Below are 13,672 nucleotides of genomic sequence, written 5' to 3'. Positions count from 1 at the left end.
AGGGGTGAAATCTAAATTTTTTTGCTACCGGTTCTGTGGGTGGGGCTTAATTAGTGGGCGGGGCTTGGTGATAAGGTGACTGGGTGGGTGTGGCCAAGTCAATGTCACTTCTTTGCCCCTTTTTAACGTACAAAACACAACACAACACAACTGGCTCATCCACAATGTAAAAGCAGCTGTGCTAGACTCAAAATGGCCCCGCAACAAGCACGAACCTCACACAGCCACAAAAAGCCCAAAAAAACAACTTTCACACTTTACACACACACAACACAACACAACACAACTGGCTCACCCACAATATAAAAGCAGCTGTGCTAGACCCAAAATGGCCCCTGCAACAAGCAGGAACCTCACACAGCCACAAAAAGCCCAAAAAAACAACTTTCACACTTTACACACACAAAATTCCACATACAGCTTTGTGAGATTTTGTGTGTTTGTGTAGTTAGAGTGAAACACTACAGAAACACACTAAATCTCAGAAAGCTGCACAAATATTATTTTATTTTTATTTATTTTTATTTTTATATAAAAGCAGCTAAATTTAAAACTTTCTAAACTTTAAATGGCTAGGTCTAAAAGAAGAACAACTAAAAAAAAAACCCAATTAACTATTTTTTTTAAAGCTCCCAAAGGGGAAAAAAACTTACCCAATAGAACAGGGGTCTCCAACCTTGGCAACTTTAAGACTTGTGGACTTCAACTCCCAGAATTTCATGCACAGGAGGTTCTCTTCTTGTTTGGTATGATAATTGGGGCTTTCAGTCTTTATTTGGTGGCATATATTTTTGTATATGTGTTAAAGTTAGCTACATAGCCAGTTTTGTTTTTTTGCCAGAGAGATTTTTTTTGGATTGGAGCTTTCTTATTGATATGGGTAATTTGTTTTTCCTGGTTTTGGTGGTGATTAGTGGTACATATAGTTTAATAACTATATTGATTTCAAGCAAGAAAATGTTATGGTCTTTGGCAGTGTTACAGCCAGAGAATAGAATTAGCCAATCAAGAGATGAGAGGTTGGTGTCTATGAGATCATAGTTGGCTTTTTTGAAGTTGTAGTTGGGTATCCCATTATTTTGGTGATTTTTGTAAGGGAATCTATTGAGACAAAAGTCAATCATGCTGTGGTCACTGTTGGAAAAGGGTTCTTTTATTTGTAGTCCATAAATTGAGTTTAAGCTGTTGCAGAAGATGAGGTTGAGGTAGTTGTTGAATCTAGTGTTGTTAGTTACTAGTTGATCTAGACCTAGATTTGTAACAGCATTGTATAGGGTTGTATGGATGGGTTCAGTTGTACCAATTTATTGTCCAATTAATAAGAAGTAGGTTGAGGTCACCAAGAAAGATGAGAGGGTATGGGCAGGAGGCTGCCCACGTTAGTAATGAACTTAACTTGTTTGCATGTGCAATATCGTAGTCAGGGGCTCTGTAACATAGTAAGAAGTGAAGTGTGGTGTTTAAGGACAGTTCACAGATGATAGTTTCCGGAAGAGCGAATTCATGTGCAACTTGAATATTTTTTAGGTTTAGTGACTTTCTGTAGAAGATAGGTACTTCACCCCCTCTGCGGGTTTCGCGATCAGAGTGGTAAACATGATAGTCTCTTACTGTGATAATGGAGTCAGGGAGGGATGCGTTTAGCTATGTTTCACAGACAAATATGATGTCAAATGTAGTGGTATTTAATAAGAGGAGGAGTTTGGGCATTTTGTTTACGATGCTTCTTGTGTTTATTAGTTTGCATTTGATGTCAGTAGTGGTGGTATTGAGAAAGTAAGGGGCGTGCATACCTAGTTTTGAATGATGGTGGGGTGGATGTTTTGGATGGATGGTTGGATGTTTTGTGTGATGGAGGGTTGGATGTTGGGGGATTGATTGTGAGTCTTACTTTTTATGCAGTCCGCACGGTAGTCGATGTATAGATTTGTGTCACCTTGGTCTTGCCGTCTTTTGAGTTCTGCATGGAGTTCATGGGAGCGGATCTGTTATAGTAAGGATAGGTCAGGCCATGATTGAAGTTTGCTGTAGTTGTAGTTGGATCTGGCAATTGAATTTATAGTGTAGATGAACTTTTGTTTGATGGCCTCATTTTTGCAGATGACTCTACAGAATTGTGGGGCCGCTGAGCCATCGCTGTTCTTATATTCTGGGCCATCTCTGGAGACTTCAATGATTTTGTCCCCTCCCCCTCCCCTTTGCTTATAGCTAAAATCTGCCTTGCTAAAATCCATTATTTCAGGTCGCTATCTTTTTTGTGACATACTTTCAGATATTTGTATAGTATTTTCCCATCCTTCTCATGTCTCTCAGGGTAAACATAGAAAACTTTTTAATCTCTCTTTATAGAACTTAATTTCTAGCCTTCTAGTAATTTTTCTTGCATTTTCCTCAATTGGTTCCATTTTGTTTCAAACCATTCTTAAAGTATGGTGTTCCAAATTAGATATATTGAGTGTGAGAGTGTACCAAACATCGTTTTCCCTGGTTTGGAAATTTATTTCTCTTGATGCAGCTAAAATTGCATTTCCCTTCATTGGAGCAATATCACACTGCAGATTTATATTATGCAATGAACTGCTGTTACAAAATCTTTTTCATAAGTATCAACATAAGTATTCTGTACCATATATCACTTATTTGGTTTCTGCTCTTATCTCTATTTCATTTCATTTTGTTATTTTCAGCTTATTTCTCCAACTTATCTAAGTTGTTTTGAATTTTATTTCTCTGTTTTCTTCCCTCTTATGAAGACATTTGTTCCCCTAATGTTTCACAGTGTATAAAGTTCAATCAGATTTTCAGTTATCTTACTTAGTTTTATATTATCTGCAAAGCATTACTTATATCTCTTTTGAATATTTTACAAATAAAAATAATAAAGTGTATAGCACTATCTAATCCTTGTAACATCCCATGTGATACTTTCCTAATGAGTACCCTTTGAGTATGATTTTTGAGCCAAGTATGTTTCAAGTTTGAACATTCTTTGGCATTGCCTTTCTTTGGAAGGAAGGACTCACTGGAGAAGAACCTAATGCTGGGAAAGATTGAGGGCAAAAGAAGAAGGGGATGACAGAGAACAAGGTGGCTGGATGGAGTCACTGAAGCAGTAGGCATAAGCTTAAATGGACTCCAGAGGATGGTAGAGGACAGGAAGGCCTGGAGGAACGTTGTCCATGGGATCGTGATGGGTTGGACACGACTTCGCAACTAACAAATGTTTCAAGTTAATTGTCATGTCATTCATCTAGATGTCTCATCAGCATGCCATGGGGTATTTTGTCAAATGCTTTGTTGAAATCATGGTATATTATGTCTCCAACATTCCCACAATTGTTACCCAATCAATAAATTAAATGATTAACTTGGCAAGATTTCTTTTTATCTAATTCATGCTGACCTTTGGAAATTTCCTCATTGTAATTTCCAGACTGATTGTTTATTATCTTTCCAGGTGTTCAGAACTATAATGATTAGGCTTTTCCTTTAGCCCTCTTTAAAATCATTGGTAATATTTGCTCTGCAGTCATCTGAGAGGTCATCAGTTCATTTCTATTTTGTAATAATTTTATTAAGCACTACAGTTATACAGATGAAAACTAATATAAACTACAAAAAAATAAATAAATGAAAAGAATAGAAAAATAAAAAAGGAAAAAGTAATAACATAGAAAAAGAAGAGAAATGTGTAAAGAAGTAAATTTCCCCTTCATTATTATAATTACTTCATAAATATAGACAATGTAACAATTTATCACCTTCCCTTAAAATTCAGCAATCTCTACATCCCATATCTCAGTTTTTATCTATAAACAAAAACCTAAAACCTTATCATTTAATCCTAGCCAGCAAAAGCCTATTAAGGGTTACCAGAAATAATAACATATCTACTTTAAACTTGATCAGGTAAACCAACTTTATATTCTTCCCCTTTGAACAAACTTGATCTTTCATCAGTTCAAATGATATCTTAAAACTAGATTGGTTTCCTTTCTTTGTCTTTGTTCACCAAGTGTTTCATAATTTTAACAGGTCTCCTTCATAAAGCCAATATAGGAAAATTATCCAACTCACTCTTCTGGTTTGTTATTTGTACATCCCTTTTAATTATTAAGACAATAGCTAGTTTCATTGGTACATATAGTATATTGCCTTTTCCCAGAACATTATTGTAACCTACCATTTTTAAACTTCATTCAAATTTATTTCAGTCTTGTCCAATAAAACTCTTCTATTGCATCATTTACACAGTCTATTTTTAATAGCAGATATTCTTAAAATTAACTTCTGAGTCCATTGTTCACAAATATATTTCAATACATCAAACGTTAAAGTATTTTGTTCCTTTGTCAGCAAGTAGATTTAAGTATTTTTTCTTTTAATTGTAATATTTAATTCCTCCTGACTCCCACTTAGTGTCCAACTGAGCCTTGGTGGCGCAGCAGATTAAAGTACTATTAAGTAACACCAGCTGCCTGCAATTACTGCAAGTTCGAATCTCACCACGCTCAAAAGTATGAAGGCTATTGCTTAACGCATTGTAAGCTGCCCTGAGTCTCCAGAGAAGGCAGCATATAAATTGAACCAATAAATAAATAAATAAATAAACTTTCAAAGTCCCATCCTATGAAATTTTTTTTGTCTTTTTGGAATTCAAAACAAAGCCATTTCCTATGGGATGGATTCTTACAATTAATTTGAAAATCTTACCTCAAATCCATCTGAACCCTTGATTCATTTATAACTTTCCAAAAATAATACTCTAATAACCCTTTTGCCATTTATCCCTCCCCTAAATAATTTTTCTATGTCCTAAAAAAACCCTCTTTCATTAAGAGTTAAAGAAAACTTATCCAGTGAATGCAATAAAACCTGCTGGTCTGAAGAGTCTTAATATATGAAAAGCAGAAAAAAAAAAGTAGTAATTCAAAAAGACATTAGGAAATTAAGCTCAACCAAACTTTATGTCCATTACAACTATAAGCTTAGTTGGAATCCCTTGTCTTCCAGTCATGTGACACTAGCTGACTGCTCAGTTCTGGCAGCCTTTTTGTGAGGCACAGGTATCCAGAATACATGTGAATGATATCACAATCTCTCCTTTGTCCAGAGAGATTTTGCTAGCCAAAGTCCACTCTCTTAGCCACCAGCTTCTGTCATAATACCATCCCTGCTCCTTTAGGGATGTCTAGCTCACCATATCCTTACTAGAAATCCACTTTTCAGGATTTCTCAAAAATAACACATAAAGGTTCTATTTCCTTCAGACCCTATCATACAATTCATCGGATACTAAAAATTAAAATTCATTGAGGTTAAAGAGTTATTCTTTCACCATGCTTTTATAGCTCGCAAGTTTCAATCCTATTTCTTCAAGCTGCTGTTCACATTTCTTGATGGAACACACGTTTTTTTCGTTGTTGTTTTTTTTTTTGCAAGAACGATCTAAGCACCAGAGTCCACTGTAACAGCATTGCCAAAAAGGCATTAAGAGCTGCGAAGCTTCATCTGCAGTAATATTGTACTGCGAACTAGGGCATACAAATTTTTTGCTAAACCAATTCTCAAATACAGCTCATCTGCCTGGAATCCGCACAATTAATACAATTGGGCAAGTCCAGAGGTATTTCACGAGATACTTCTGCCTTTTCTTTGTACTTATCATATTACCTTCTCCAAGCAACTGGTAGCTCTTTTCAGCATTACTGGATAACCTCAATTTATTAAAAGCTTTTGTTTTCTGATATCATCATGGTAGTTCTAGGCTACATCTCTGTAATTTCCTTTTGTGACCTGGCCTCTTCATTACTTCATGTTTTATTTTCTTAATATTCAGATAGTCATCAATCTTTTTGGCTAGTCATATTAATTTGTTTTGCCTCCACCTCCCTTTCTTTTTCCTTCACACCTCTGTAACTAAAGGTAAAGTTTAATACAATAATTAATTTCCCCCATGGGACCAATATCTCCTTAAAAAGAGAAAGGAGTTTTAGTTCAACTAGTTAAAGGAACAAATTAACCTTGGTTTTGCAGCCAGGATGACTCTATAAATTCTGAATTGAGGGATTACTCATGGAAATCTTTGCAACATAGAAATGACAAATAGCAGTCAGGATGTGCCTATAAATTATAACAAGCAGAGATCTCACAATTCCTATGATGATATAAATAGGAAGCATCCCATTCATTTCACAATCAGGTTGAGATTGCATATAGGTCATGATAGAGTGGACAGCATTCTCATGATGAACCGGTCAGAACACAAGCTAATGAAATGGATTATGTGAATTCAATCTCACATAAAATCAAACCAAAAGATAGGTCAAGCAAATTAAAGCTGAGGTATTCTATAATCAACACTGTACCGTATGACAACAGAACTTCAGATTCCATGTGTGAAATTATCCATTGGGAAAAGCAGCAGTTGTATGTTGTATTACAGTATTCCATAGGAAACAGAAGAATATATATTTTTTTAAATAGTAAAGTTTGCTCTAGAATTGCTGATTTCCATCAAGGCAAGACCTATCTACCTTTGCGCAGGGCATTTATGTGTTCTTTTAACATAAACTAGGCAGGGGTGAAATGCTCCCGGTTCAGATCGGATCGCCCAATCCGGTAGCGATGGTGGCGGGTGGTTTGGAGAACCTGTAGCAAAAATCCCTGCTGCCCTCCCCGCCCAGCTGAGCCACGCAATCAGCAGAGGCTTTTTTAAATTATTTTTAAAAGCATTTTTTCAACAACCTCTTTGGCCGAAAAAATGCTTTTAAAAGTAAACAAAAAAGCCCCTGATGATTGCACGGCTCAGCTGGGATCGTCAGAGGCTTTTAAAAGCATTTTTTCTACAACCTCTTCAGCCAAAGAGGTTGTAGAAAAAATGCTTTTAAAAGCCTCTGACGATCCCAGCTGAGTTGCCTGATCATCAGAAGCTTTTAAAAGCATTTTTAACAACCTCTTTGCTTTTAAAAGTTAAAAAAAAAAGTTGGCCACACCCACCCAGTCACATTACCCCCCCCCCACCAAGCCACGCCCACAGAACCGGTAGTAATAAATTTTACATTTCACCACTGAAACTAAGGCTTTCCCAAGCTTGGCAACTTTAAGATACATGGCAACATTAAGACATATGGATTTGAATATCCAGGCAGCATATTGAAGTTGAAGTCCATGCACCTTAAAGTTGCTACGGTTGGGAAACCCTGACCTAAATAACCTTAAGGACTAGCTGAGAAACAATGTAAAAGGAATTTCAAGGGCAGAAATAAAAGGAAGCATAAATAATTATCCCAGACCATATCTCCTGATAAAATATAGGTGGGAAATGGGTTTGTGCTATGGTCATGTTTTAGATTTTCAAGACCATACTCACAAAATGACAGCCATGGGAGATTTGCATACTCACAAGGGGTTAACTCTTACATTACATAGAATAGAATCTGAGAAGCTGCTATTGAACTTCTATCCTTATTCTACTTGACTGTGTGCTTATTTAAAAAAAGGCAATCCTGACACGTTAACATGAGGTCTGGTTGATTCGATTAGTCCAGCAGACTTTCAGCTTCTCTGAGAGTCTTGACAAGCATGTCACAATCAGAAGCGTATGCCTATTTTGCTAGATGCTATCCTAGTATATCGTGGTGACAATTAATTAGGTAAACAAAGTCGACTCCTTTCCTTTTCTAGTTAAGACAAAGTATGGCACTGATCCAAATAATCAAGATTTTGCATGTTAATTTCCTTTTAAAATATGTTATATTTTTCCAACTAATGCAGTGCTTTATATGAAAATGTTAAATGTTTTTCAATTAAGCTACTGTCTAATTATCTAAACACATTTCCATAAATAAACACACTGACACTTTGCACTAATTTAAAGATCCCTCTAATCTGTTATGTTAAGGGTTTAATGAAATTGAAATGCTTGCTTGTTTTTAATCTCAAGAAATATTTACCCATCAAACTGTTTCCATGTCAGCAACTCTGGGCTACATATTCCCTCCATCCAGAGCCCCAAGACTTGGTTGCAAAAAACCAAATGTTGTGTCATGAATTTTATTTTGTGTTTTCTTTGTGTAGAAAAATATAACGCACACACACACACCAGTGGTGGATTCTTCCCGGTTCCAGCCGGTTCCGCCGAGCTGGTAGCGGTGACGATACCACGTCACTGAACCAGTTCTGCCCCCCCACCCCCGCGTTATTCTTACCTTTTATTTGGTCCCACCCCCAATCTATTGCTGCCTCCTGAGTCCCAGCTGATGGGCTATAAGGGCAAAAAACTGTTTAAACTCTTGCCGCGGGGCTTCAAAGGGCCGCCCTACAGCTGATCAGTGGTAAAAGGCAGTTTGGTGGTAGACCGGTGCCTCCAAAAACAAATTAGTAGACCACTGCCTGCAAAAATAAATGGGTAGACCAGTGCCTGCAAAAATACATGAGTAGACCGATGCCTGCAAAAATAAATGGGTAGACCAGTGCCTGCAAAAATAAATGAGTAGAGCAGTGCCTGCAAAAATAAATGGGTAGACCGGTACAGCTCTGCAAGCAGTTAAAAGCCTGGTAGACCAGTACCTCTGCTAAATCCTAAAGAATTGTCACATGACCATCAAGCCACACCCACAAAATAAGCCACGCCCACAGAACCGGTAGTAAAAAAAATTAGAACCCACCCCTGACACCTACCAGTGGTGGTATTCAGCTGATTCGGACCAGTTCGAGCGAATCAGTAGTGGTGACCTGTGGGTGGGCCTGCTGACCTGCCCCGGCACTATGTCGTCCTATTTAGCCACATTTTCTAAGCCGCATGCATGCGTGCAAGCCACATGCGCAAGCAAAGCGCATGCATGGAAGGCTGCACGCATGCACGGAAGGCACGTGTGCGTGCTCACATTTTTGGTGTGCGGCGAACCGATGGTAAAATTATGTGAAACCCACCTCTGACACACACACACACACACACACACCTAATCACTCTTTTGGCAACCAAATTTTGACAATATAATTTTTCACCTTAAGCTAAAAAATTTAACCTCATCTTTTTTGGTCTGGTTGCCGCATCTCATGTTCTTCTAGAGAAAGACTGAGAGGCTGGATTGCTGTCCATGATTGCTCAAATGTTATTCACCCAGGGGTGTGTCAAGTCAATGCAGAGGTTTTCATTGTCATGGCTACTATCTTGACTTTTTAAAACCTCTTCTGGGGATGCTCCTGTGCCTACCATACACACACAAACACACTTTTTCCGGGGGTTAATTCACAGATCACACTTAGTCATATTGTAGTTTGCTTTCCTTTGGCTTAGCATATGAAGCCAAAACAAACAAAACGCTTTATTACAATGTAAAAGTCTCACTCACATTATGTGGTTTGTTTGGTTTTGGCTTAGCCAGTCAGCATTAGTATGTTGTGCAAACAGTTTCTGCCTTTTCTACCAGGTAAAGTGCAATTCCTGCACAGAGAATAATATTTGAATTGCAGCCAACTCAAAGGGGGAAGGGAAAAGTACAACGTGCTTCCTGGTGAATCCAATATTGCAAAAAATCTGAAAGGCCACTAGAAGACAGCAAAGAGCTAACGTCCTGTAACACTTTATTTCCATCTACTGGTAGCCCAGATTTTTGCATCCAAAATTTACATGCTTCTATCAAGCTATCCATTAAGTTCGTGCTTAGAAGTCCTTCCCATTGTGAAGCTTTAAAACACTCTACTAGTGCCAGAACAAACATCTCTTATTGCAGCATTTTTGTGTTTCATTTATTTATTCCATACCCATCCCTCTTCTACTTCATCAGAAAGCTGAGGGTACTGTTCTTGCAATATACTGACTCTGTAAACTGTTTAGAGAGAGCTGTAAAGCACTGTAAAGCAGTATATAAGTCTAAGTGCTATTGCTACCCTGTTTTCCCCAAAATAATATCCCCTGATAATAAACCCAATCGGGCTTTTGAACGCATGGCAATAAGGTCAAGCGCTTATTTCAGGGTTTAAAAAAAAAATAAGACAGGGTCTTATTTTGGGGGAAACACGGTACATAAAGATAATCACAATAGCCACGGTTTCTACCACCATGAGTCAATCTCCTTTTTATGTGTCTCTTTATTCCTTCTACATGTAACATCCTTTTTATTCTAAAACAAGGAACAAGTGTAGTTTTCTAAAATGAATAGCACTATAACCCACATATTTGTAATCCTCTAAGAAATGGCTTGGGCAGCAAATCCAATTGAAGGAACCTGTCTTTAATCCTTTGATTACTGCTCTGGACTGAGACTGCTGCAAGGTAATAAGTCTCAGTAGAGTTTTTAAAAATGTCAAATAATGTTTGTCTTCAGAGGAATATACCAATGAGTTGCTTTTTTTTTAAAAAAAAAAAATAACATTACTGAATGGGCTTTCTCAAAACTGATAAGACACAGATGGAATCTTCAATTGACAACATAGTAGTATAGTTTTATTGAAAGATATATTGTGAATTCTAGCCTTTGTTGGTAATTAATTGAGTATGTTGGGTGCTGGAATACATTATACAGAAGCAGACTTTGGGCTGTTCTTATATGCACCTGAGTGGACCAAGTGGCAACACATGCATCATGAAATCATGACACAAATGTCACAATTTACATCAGATGTCACAAGAATATTTTATAATCATGGCATTTGCACAATGGTATCCCTTTGATATATCATTCTGGCTTGCTACAGACACCTAGGGTTGATTGTCAAACATGACTTAACAGGGAGCCATAGATAATTGTAGGCGTTTCTACACAACCATCTTTTTACTTCATAAATATTCATTAGTAGGCTAGGACTGCAAAGCCTTCATGCTAGCACTTTTTCTTTTTCTTTTATTTATAATTAAATAAATTTTTATTTGTTTAAAAGTACAAACAAAACAGAACTAGTGACAACAAAACATACAGAACAAAACATGTAAACAAAGATTTCAAATATACATTTTGTCAAATATATATTGTCAAATAAACAACAGTGATGTATGTTCTTATTTGTGTTTTGACTCTTCCTTGTTTGATCTTACTCATATATCTATCTTTATGATTCATTGTTAATTTATGTTAGTGATTTATGTTCCTGTTTCTGTAACTCCAATTACTCCCTATTCTTTTTTCCTTTTTCTATTTTTCAACCAGGTATACCACTTTTCCCATACTAGATAATAATCATGTTCCTCTTTATCTTGTAATTCTTTTGTAAGTCTGTCCATTTCTGCACATTCCATAATCTTATTAATTACTCTATCTTCTGTCGGTGTGTCACTACTCTTCCAATTTTGTGCAAAAATTATTTGTGCTGCTGTTATTACAAAATGTTCTATAGGTGGCACCTCCCACCAGCCAGATTGGCAAGAATGTTCCTCAACACTTCTCCAACTTGCTGGAAATGTAAATTTTATTAAGGAACTTATTATCACATGTGGTGGACCTGTCCAAAAACAAAACAATACTGGCAAATGATTAGAACACAAGTAGAAGAAATCACACAATGAAGATTAGAAATGAGACCGGAAACCTTTCTTCTAGGTATAATAAATGGACAATATGAAAAGGAAATAAAATATTTAATCATCCATATAATAACAGCTAGCACTTTTCTTTTAAGCCCTAGAGCTGTGATGGTGAACCTATGGCACATGTGCCAGAAGTGGCATGCAGCACCCTCTCTGATGGCATGCGAGCCATCACCCCAGTTCAGCTCTGCTATGAATGCATGCATCCTTCCTGCTGGCCAGCTGGTCTTCGGGTCTCTGCCGTGCATGCGTGGGGGGTGGGGGGCATGCGGGGTGCGTGTGGGCATGTGGGGGATGTTGCGCATACAGGGGGCTGCATGTATTGCATTTTGGGGGTTCTAGCATGTGCGGGGGATGCACATGCGTGGTGGGCGGGGCACATGTGCGGGGCCATGCACACATTGCATTTTGGGGGTTCAGGTGCGTGTGCGCTTTGGGCACTCGGTCCAGAAAAGGTTAGCCATCACTGCCCTGGAGCAACAGAAGAAGTAAGGCAGGTGTTCTCCAATAAAAAAAACAGATTCCCGGGAGCTCAGAAGTCCTGTGCTTTCAACTAGGCTGTCTAAAGCTGAGCCTGAAATATATCACTTTACCTTCCCAATATTGATGATGTCTGGGAGTACAAAAGTCCAGAGCTCTTTTCAGACTTCCAGAATACTTGCTGGGAGTGCCAAGAAGATTTTTGATTAATATTTCTGTAGGCACCTAAGTAAGTGTGTGTGCATATCAATAGTTGCTATTTTTGAATGCATGCACTTAAAGCATCTCTTTTATATGGCTAAAAATGTAACAGGTGACAAAAAGGCTTTATCTAATAGCTTCATGCTTTATCTAATACCAAATACAGCAAATATACACAATAAGCATATGTAAAATAAAGTAGGGCCAGCTGGCATTGCTAAATTCCTTCGCACGGCTGTATATTTAAGTACCCACTGATTCTATGCAAGGTATAGACTGTTGTAAAAAGCTAATATATTCTAGACTATATGCAAAATGGCATTTCATGGATAGAAACAAAAACAAGAAAGCTGATTCCGCTTAAATTATCTACAGTGGAACTAATATTTAGGAGTTTTTACTAGGACTACCAGATTTGCACTGCAAAATTATGGATAATGACACAATGGCAGCAAAAAATTAAAAGTGTTATATATTTCTTTCCTGCCATCTTGCGATGGTTCAGATTTTTTCAACCCAGACTTGGTAGCCCTTAGTTTCACTGGGTGTCATGGCCAGACCTCTCTAGGAGATGTTTTAATCAGGACTCTTGGATTGTGTAAAGGGATAGTTGTAGCCTTTTCTAATTCTGTGATACTATATCTCACATCAGTGATACACCCTATGCTGAATTCACTATGTAAGCAGCCCCTCCCATCTTAAAAAAAGATTAGGATAATCTTACAGAAATACAGCCTATCTGCAGTGAAGAAGGCTTCATACAGAGAGCTGTACATCTGAAGGTAGCTCCATGAGTTCTTTGAAGGCATCTTCACAAGTTCCAAACATGATTGTGAAAGATCAGAGGTGAACAGTAAAGATTTATGAGTTGCCAAACTATTCAGGATTGTGAAATCCCAGGGTAGATCATCTGAAAAAAACACAATATTTTCAATCCTTTTATGTCTTGTTTAAAAGAAATGGAAGGTGTTAAAGTATGGGACTACTTAGCTTAGGAAAAAACGTAATTGGGAATAAAGGCAAAATTACAAAACTTTGGAATAGTAGGTAAACTATTTTTTTACACCTGCTATTGGAATTCAGAAGCTTCTTTGGAAAAATTTTCTTCTAAACACTCACACACACACACACACACACACACACACAGAGAGAGAGAGAGAGAGAGAGAGAGAGAGAGAGAGAGAGAGAGAGAGAGAGAGAGAGAGAGAGAGAGAGAGATGCCTACAGAATGCAGTACTGCAGGCTACTTCTGATGACTACTAGCTGCCTGCAGATTGGCAGTTCAAGTCTCACCGGCTGTAGGTTGATTCAGCCTTCCATCCTTCCGACATGGTAAAATGAGGACCCAGATTGTTGGGGGCAATATGCTGACACTGTAAACCACTTTGAGAGGGCTGTAAAGCACTGTGAAGTGGTATGTAATTCTAAGTGCTATTGCTATCTGGTGGCTCATTGGATAATAAG

The 13,672-nt window shown here is 37.7% G+C and overlaps 1 pseudogene; it reads right to left on the bottom strand.

The window, feature by feature from the left end:
- Positions 1-812: 812 nt before the first annotated feature.
- LOC148115070 (uncharacterized) lies at positions 813-13,036 on the bottom strand (annotated as a pseudogene).
- Between the last annotated feature and the right edge of the window lie 636 nt (positions 13,037-13,672).

The sequence above is a fragment of the Pantherophis guttatus genome, chromosome 2 (genome assembly GCF_059756535.1).
Source record: "Pantherophis guttatus breed Tessera chromosome 2, ASM5975653v1, whole genome shotgun sequence".
Lineage (NCBI taxonomy): Eukaryota > Metazoa > Chordata > Lepidosauria > Squamata > Colubridae > Pantherophis > Pantherophis guttatus.
The sequence above is the reverse complement of the archived record's forward strand: the minus strand, read 5'-3'. Positions and strand labels throughout refer to the sequence as shown.